The sequence below is a fragment of the Halyomorpha halys genome, unplaced genomic scaffold (genome assembly GCF_000696795.3).
Source record: "Halyomorpha halys isolate HHAL.00 unplaced genomic scaffold, Hhal_1.1 Scaffold51.1, whole genome shotgun sequence".
Taxonomy (NCBI): domain Eukaryota; kingdom Metazoa; phylum Arthropoda; class Insecta; order Hemiptera; family Pentatomidae; genus Halyomorpha; species Halyomorpha halys.
The window spans coordinates 477,218-486,011 of NW_027108122.1; the positions used below are offsets into that span (position 1 = coordinate 477,218).

The 8,794-nt window shown below is 29.1% G+C and overlaps 1 protein-coding gene and 1 long non-coding RNA gene across 5 annotated transcripts in view; one reads left to right on the forward strand and one right to left on the reverse strand.

The window, feature by feature from the left end:
* LOC106691110 (uncharacterized) overlaps nucleotides 1-6,287 on the forward strand; it is a 7,362-nt gene extending 1,075 nt beyond the window's left edge. The window contains exons 2-3 of one of the 2 annotated variants that reach the window (XR_001344722.2): nucleotides 3,779-3,945; nucleotides 6,115-6,287. This is a non-coding gene — a long non-coding RNA (uncharacterized lncRNA). Of the gene's footprint in view, nucleotides 1-3,732; nucleotides 3,946-6,114 lie in introns of both variants that reach the window. The other variant, XR_001344723.1, reaches the window with a different exon arrangement.
* The window catches only part of LOC106691081 (uncharacterized), a 597,463-nt gene that overhangs the window by 334,156 nt on the left and 254,513 nt on the right, over nucleotides 1-8,794 (reverse strand). The gene's annotated exons all lie outside the window — the stretch shown is intronic.

The following is an 8,794-nucleotide window of genomic DNA, read 5'->3' on the forward strand; positions in this document are numbered from 1 at the left end:
TACTATTACTAATACAAAAAAATGGAACTTTGAGGTATATGGTTTTATGTATGGAATAACCTAAACCGAAATAGCTATTAATGTTTAATTTTTCAAATAAACTTTCAATTTTTCCATAATACCAAATTTTATATATGTGACTATTGGATAAAATTTGCATGTGCCAAAGAATAAAAAATAAATCTGTACTGGTACAAAAGTTTTTACGCTTTTAAACAAAAGCAAACAAACATTTCATATTTAGCCCTTTTAAATTGTATTTTAAGACCTCGAAATCTTGAAAATTGGACTTAGACCCCTCTGGTTTTAATCCTCTTAATTATTTGAAATTAACAGATTTTATAAAAAAATAGTTTATATAATATCATAAACTGCAATACTAATAAAATAACGATTTTACTATAATAGCCTCATATTGTTGTTATTATTATTATAAATAGCCTTTGATCTTTCTAGCTCTTAACCGCAGTCAATCCCAGCAGACCCATCAGCAACTAATCTAAAATTCGTACCAAAAGACAGAACAGAACAGGTTGAAGACAGGCTTAACTATCTAATAATAAGGGCTGGTTAATAATTTAGCGTAATTAAAATATATAATTAAAAAACTAATGAGAAATATTCCATAAAATATATCGAATTTTGGAAAATTATTAATTAAAAATTAATATAGTAGCATTTTATGTAGATGAGTTCTTTTTTTTTAATTGAAAATGTTGATCTGTGATACTAGTTTGAAAAAGAAGAATTTCAATTTTGAAATTAAATGAATAATGTTTAGTTGTGTATTTTTTAAAAAAAATAACTTATTTTTGAAAAGTAACTTTTTAATATAAAACTCCTCAAACTAATATTTTAGATGAGAAATAAATTTGAACGCAGTATAATTCCTCCTCTTCAATTTAAAACTCTATATTATGTAAAGGAATAATTAGTCTTATAAAATGAAGGTTTATCAAAGGACAATAAATTTCCAGAGCTAATAAATGTGTAACAATGTTTTAGTAGAAAATATTTATATATTTTTTTTTTATTTCTGACAAAAACTGTTATTATTACTTTTATCGTGTAGACGTAAATGATCTGATGTAATTAATTTTACAAAAAAACATCAAATCATTTCACTATAAAACTAGACATTTTATTTTTAAAAAAAATTTTTTTTTATTATTGCATTTTTAAAGCATTGTAAAGTAATTTTTATTCAAGAGAATTTAGACAATTAGCAATATAATACAGTGTATAACAGCAAATAGTTTCAACTGTTGAAATTTTTATCAGCACTTTTTATGGAAATATTTTACTGTAATAAAGTTTAATAAACTGTGTTTTTATTAACCTCCAATATATTATAAATTTTAATACATCAGTGAATTAATTTATGTTTATAATTAAACCATTAATAGTTTAAAAGTTGGTATCATCAACACAAAGAATTTCTGTATTATCCCAAGAGCCAGTATATGTAAACAATTTAATATTTAAAATATTCAATATTTTGACATTTAAGTGTTTTCTATAATCTCAATCAGTTAACATCTCCTAAGAGAAACCAGTCAAAAATTAATATATAATTCAGAGCGAATAACCAGGCGATAGGCTAATAATTACACAATAGTTTGTCATTTAAATTAATTACTTGTAACATCAAATAATAATAACAAACGAAACCATACACTAATATAACAAAGTTCACTACACTAATGGTATCATCAATCATGATGTTTCGATTTCAATGATTTTCTTTTTCCTTTCAAGAGAATTTACTAACATTTCAAATGACCTAAACGCAATATAAAATATATAATTTTCCAATTATGTGAAAATTAATTTTTCTTTTCATTCTCGAAATCTTTAAAGCTGTTTTAATCTTGGTCTATAGAACGACAAATTTTTCAGACAATTGCATCGTGGCCGATCCAGAACACAAATAAGCAAGCATCAGTGGCCAAAAATAGCAACAAAGTCTGCCCATGCATTCGAGAGATAATATTTATCTATAGAAGGATTAAGGATAGTCGTTCCAAAACTTAATAATATTCCTCTTTCTTCATGATTAACCGATACATGAGCCTATGAAAACCCTCATTTGCAGCCATTTTGAGACAAAACGGCTAATATTAGTGATGATCTCCATGAAAACAAAATATAAAATGAAATCGGCCCAGTAGCCCCATTATTCCATTCAATTTTTGCATTCTATGTACCTTGAAACATACAATCTCAAATTTGGAGCAAATAGAAAAATGAAAAGTTGTCCTAAAATAATGTACAAAGCGAATGTGTTCAACAAAGAACATTTTAATGGATTTATTTTTCAGTTTAAATTATATTTTACTTTTGAAATTTATAACTTGATTAGTAACATCAGAGTGGACAAAATACTATGGAAATATGTGCTATTGGCACACTTTTTCCCCATAAAACTAAAACAAAGGAGCATTTATGTTCCAATGTGAAATCAAGTTAAAAAACACCTAGTAAAACTTCTGTGCCATAGAAAACATGGAAATGTTTCCCATTCGTAAGCTAGAGGAAAGCACTATTCTTACAAACATGATAAGTTAGGTTACTCTAAGGCGTGCTAAGTCATCAGTGGTTGAGAATACCACTAAAAATAATTTCATGGTATCAAAGACAATTGATGCTATTTTTGGAATCACAAAAACATTGGTTCCATTCCAACTACATAAAAACATGTCCTTTCCTTAAAACTTTAAATTTGTCACACAACCATCTCTATCACATAACCACTCTATTATATATTACCATATCAATTATTCTATTATATATATTATATCAACACCCTGCTAATTTACTACCATATATATCCATAGTCCCAATAATTAAATGAGTAAATGTAATAGCCAAGTAACAAGTTTATTATTTATTTTTCCTTATGTATATAAACAATTACTCAACTGCAGTAAAACATAATATCCATTGATGAAAGATGTTGAATCAAAATCAATGCTTACAAATCCCATCAGATTACCTTTACTCTCCATCGTAAATAATTTTTTTAATAATCCACCAACGCCTATTGAACAGATTTGAGATTTGCTTGGAATAAATATAAACCGACCAAGACGGGAATCGAACTCACAACCTTCTGACTCAAGCATTATGAGATCTATGCCCCAACCCTCTGAGCTATCAGACCTCTAATTAAAGCGTTTTAATAATTGCGTAAACTTTGAAGTTACTATACGCACTTATATTTCTAGCTATTACACTGATCTAAAGCGGCTTTCTATCTCTTTCTGACTACAATACATCCTTTGTTCTTTTCTTCATGTATTCTTGAACACCAGAACTCAACCAATCAATATTTTTACTCCATTACATAGAACTGCTTACTTTGATAAATCCTTTAGTACTTATTCGATCTTTCAACATTCTTGAGCTATTTCTATCCCAAATGCCTCTTCACAAATTTCCTTCAAACATAATCATATATTTTGAATTACATAGCTAGACCATAAACAATTATTGATGTTCTTAAGGGACTTGGTTCCAAAATAATCAAGATATTTTTTTTCATTACATTCACTAAACCGAGGATCCACTGTAATCTTCAGATGTAGAAGTTAAATTTTCCCAAAAAATCATTATTTATAAAAGTACCAATTTAAACTTTTAATTCAATGCTCCTCCAATGTCCTCGTGGATAACAGCTGGCGTAACAACGAATCCGCTTAAATAATTATTTGTTTTGTTAATTTGCGACAGGCATTGGAACATAATGTGCAGATGTATGACGCGAATATTTGTCCAGGTGCTGGTAAGATAGATATATAGCGAGGATGTTGAAGCAGAAGTCTCGTCAGTTCCGAAGGCTCCAGAACTAAGTCAACATGAGATCACTCGCACTTGTCGTCTTCTTCGTGGCCATCATCGCCATCGCCTCAGCACAGAGCAGTGCCCTCAGCAGCATCGTCAGTGGTAAGAGAAGACTTTTTTTTTTTCACACGTCACATATTGTTAGTATAAACCATAATGTTGTATCAGCAAATTTTGCCAAATATAAACCAATTTAAAGTTCCACTATACGTGCTTCCCATTCCTCTTCACGATGAAAGGAAGGCATGACTGAATAATTGATATACATAATTGAAAATATTAAACGGTCAATTGACTTATCAAAATTACAGATTAGCTGCAACCATAAAATATGTAAAAGAAATTTTCACTGGAGCCACTTTGGCATGTGAATAAAAGGGTGATATTTTCTTTAAAAAATCGAAAATATTTCTAAAAATATAACCATGAAAAAGCAAATAATTATTTCAAAATTTAAGTTGTTAAATTCAAATATAATTATCATTAAAACTTAATTATCCGCAAAATATTATATTTTTCTAATTATTTCCGTTTATTCGCCTTACTCATCATTGATATTGATTATATTTCCTTTTACTTATGGAAAATGGTTAAATACTTCTGCACTATGAATCCCGACTACCGTTACAACTTACTTCAACATGAGGAATTTTTAAATGCGGTCCCAGTGCATGGGGACTACAAACGATTCAGGGGAAAAATAAATAACTGAACTTTTTGTGGGAGAAGTATTCAGCCACCATTTTACAGTTTAATTTCTCTTTAGGGTTCTTAAAATAGTTTTTAACAAATTTCTAAGTCTCTTATGAGATATAATAGAGTAGATGTTAATTTTAACTTAAAAATTAGCAAAGGTTTGCATTAGAGATTTAAAAGTATAAAAAAAATTAATTTTAACTAAAAGTAGATAAAAGAAAATTAATTGAATGCGGAAATTTTTCAAAAGCAATAGTGGTTTCATTTTCAAATTAATCGGGAAAATAATAATTAATATAAATTTCTTTCTTTTGTATTTTCAAAGTATTTTTTTAACACGTTATTGGTAAAACAAAGTGATCAAATTTTAAGTAACTCTGATGTTTTAGTCAAATCTAATATCACTGATCATTGTTGCATATACAATAATCATTAACTCACAATAAAATTTGATGCATTAGTAGTTGGCCACGGATATTTATTATATGCTTACAATCTGGTTGAGGCTGTGGTCAGTGAAGAACACAAATAATTAAAATAAGATAATTTTTCCTTAATTGTTTCTTTAGTGACCTCATCTCCTCCCTCAACCCTCCTCTTCTCATATAATAAAAATTATGAAATTATATTCCTTTTATCTATTATTTAAATATAAATTTAATAATATACTTCCTTTTTTCCAACTTATCGGACCATTTCATTTAAGTTTTATAAGAGGTGCATAGTTTGCATAAGTAGCATATCTAACATATCTTATTACTAAAACGTATTATAGCAATACCTGATATTCGTATTGCTATAATACGTTTTTTATTACTAAAACGTATTATTTCGTATTTCATTATTTTATTGATGTAATTTTATTTAAAATATTTTAGAAAAAATTGCTAGCCTAATCAATCAAATCGATAAAAGATACTTATAATTCATTGGTCATAACCTACAATTAAAATTTTTTGATGTGTCCACTAACACGATTTTCTATTATATTTTGGGTACGAAACCCAATTCCAAATTATTTCCAAATTATTTATTTTTACTTATATTTTTCTTTACGTTGATCGCTAACAATTTTATTATCTTAAAAACAATAACGTAGAACATTCCGGGAGACGTACAGTTTTCGATTTATTGTTATTTAAAATCTAATAAAAGTGAACAGATTTTTTGTATGGTACCTGCGCAGAATGCGAAAAAACATAATTCGCGGTATCTTTTTTATTATCGTTATAGAATTTTATCACCTTTCAGATTATTATTTATACCCATTTTCATAAAACTTTGATGCAATAAAATTTTCACCAAAATTTATTTCATGCTTTTTCTTAGGAATGTACAAATATATTGACATGTTGATAATAAAGTATCAGTTAGCAGAGATATTACTCAAGTTTCATCAGACCAATAGTCGATTTTTTTTACTCGAAGGGCTCTGAAATACATAAATCCGGCCCCAAAAATATGATACCGATTATAATACTTCCATAACCATCTAGCGCTAGAAAATTATATATACTGAGTACAAAGTTTTTATTTTAATTATTAAATAATTAATAAATTTCATTTCATCAACAGCATTGACTGGTCCCCAATCTTGGTCCCAACTGATCATCAACCTCATCCAGAAGGCCATCAACGCCCTCAGCAGCCTGGACAGGAAACTCTTCAGCTACCAGATCAGACAAGGCTAAATGCCATAGCCATATTACGGAATTCAATCTAGTACAATAAATATGTCTTCATAATGATTTTGAAGTTTTTATTACCTTTAAATCAAACAACAAAACATGATATTAGTCCGATCTTATACTTTTTGAAATATGTGGTGTAGAATCAATAACAAATAATTTATGCCATACTCGATCGTAGACCCCGTCAGACAGTGTTAGGGTGCACTCGGACGTCAGTATATTCACATTTATATGATTCTAATATTTAAAATTACATATCTGGATGGAATAGAGGCGACAGGGCATTGGTATCAGAACACCTATACACAATAAAACAGGAAAACAACTGAACCAGTTATATATATAAACATTATTATGTACAATATCACAACTTTCAAATTACAAAAAAAAAACTTCTTACATAATCTAAAATAATTCAAACCTAACAGGATTTGACATGGATATTCGAACCTAAAAGAGAACAAAGCAAACGAAAATTAAATGTGTTCAATCATCTCTACTCTAAATCATGAAAACTATCGTCAATTTTCAATAATGATCTCCCTGGTTTCATTCACCAATCACAATACCGCTTATATGGTATCGATTTCAAAATGTACCTATCCTTCCATTCTCCGTTATGCTTAAGGCCATCGAAAAGGTACAAGATGATACAGATAGCATTGATACATGAGCGTCAGACAACGATTTAAGATCGAATCCAAACAATTTCTAATATTCCGTGATTCTATCTCTCAGAAAACTCTCTCTTCTTCCCCCATTTTGACTACGCTTTCTTGGTCTATGTAGTGCAATTTGCAGGTCTAGAGTTGAGACTAAAGAGACTCACTAATCGCTTTATAAGATTTAGTTTTCTCAGGCGCTCTCATGTCTCCTGTTTTTGCCCGATTTGCTGTGACTCTATCCAACTTCCCGTATGCAATACCTCCTTGTTCCTATTCTAAGTCTTTAAAATAAAATAAAAAAACCTACCTATATCTTTCTTCTCACTCTACGTTCATCCATCCATTCATTAAACACCAGATCCCAACCGACTGATTTACACATCCCCTACCATAGAATAACACCTCCTTCAGAAAATCCTTTGTCATACGCGCAACCTCCTTCTGGAATTCTCTTCCTATCTCCATTCACCAACCCTCATTTTTTCCTTTAAACAAAACCTATTCCTGTTTGAGAGTGGTTTAGTTTATTTAAAAACAAATTTGATCCTTTTTTCTCAACTTTATTCTTTTCAAAACCTTCCAACGTTTCGACCCTCAGGTCATTTTCAAGGATACCTTTACTTTGTTGTCATTTTCTCTTTTAAAATTCTTAAAAATGCCAGCTAATTTCCTTTGTCCCATCTATAACTTCTTCTATATAACTCTTTCTTAAATTTAAAACTTGTATTAACCACTTCTCTTCTTTCTTTCATTTACATTTGCAAACTTTAAACAGAACCTCAGGCTCACAAATTCTTAGGTGACATTTGTGCCAGAATAAAATTATTTCTCATTTCATTCATTCATTAATTTTCCATATTATGCAATAAAAAACACCCTATACGATTTGAATACTTCGATGTACAAGGGCGCATAGTGAAATGCGTTTTCGGTACATTGAATATATTTTTATGATTGGCTAAGAGGATATCAAAAGCTTGGAAAAAAAAAGAAAGAAAAATGGACCAAAGATATATGGTAATTTATTCGCTGTAGGTTGCCAACTTCTAATTTAATGTTTATGTAGACCTAAGAAGTGTCCTCACAGAGCCTACTAATTTTCCGACGGGAAGGATTGAAGGAGTTTACTGGTAAGGTGGAATTTAACCGGAGTCGCTCTGCATAGAAAGGTTAGTGCTTCATCATATAGCTTAACATTGTCCTTGACATAACATAATTAATTGAATATAATTCCCTTTTAAACACTTTAAGCAAGCACTAAAATATCAGGAATGATAGTTAAAAGGAATAAACTAGTTATAAAAATACATACCCACAAAATAATGTCTTACTTAACCCTTCCACAGCTCGTTATCAACCATTTATAGCCAATTCAAAAGTAATTAATGTACTAAATCATACCTATAAAAATTATTTGAGAAATCCATACCTTCGGCAAATATAATCAACAATAAATTTTAAATTGTAATGTAATTTATATTTTTAATTCAATATTAACAACAAAATAATAAAATAAGGTCACACAGGGGTTTGCAATAATATGCACCAACTCTAATCTTTTGAAGTTGTTAATTGTATACATTTTTTACATGACATTAAAGAGGCGAACTAAATGAATTTCAATTATGAATATAAATTTTAATTAGGATTATAACCTCTATTCGGTTTATCAATCAAAATTAATCAAGTTACCATGAGCAATGAAACAATCAAATAATTAATTAGTAAATTAAATAGCTGCTATAAAGATGAAAATTCCGCTTTTTGACAGGATAACATCCAAAGCTCATGGCTCAGGGAATAAAGAAGAGGCTAATTTATAATTGTATTAAAGTTGTCAACCGTCCTGTAACGTGGTATGAAATTCAAATAAAAAAATCAACGGAATATTTAGCAAAC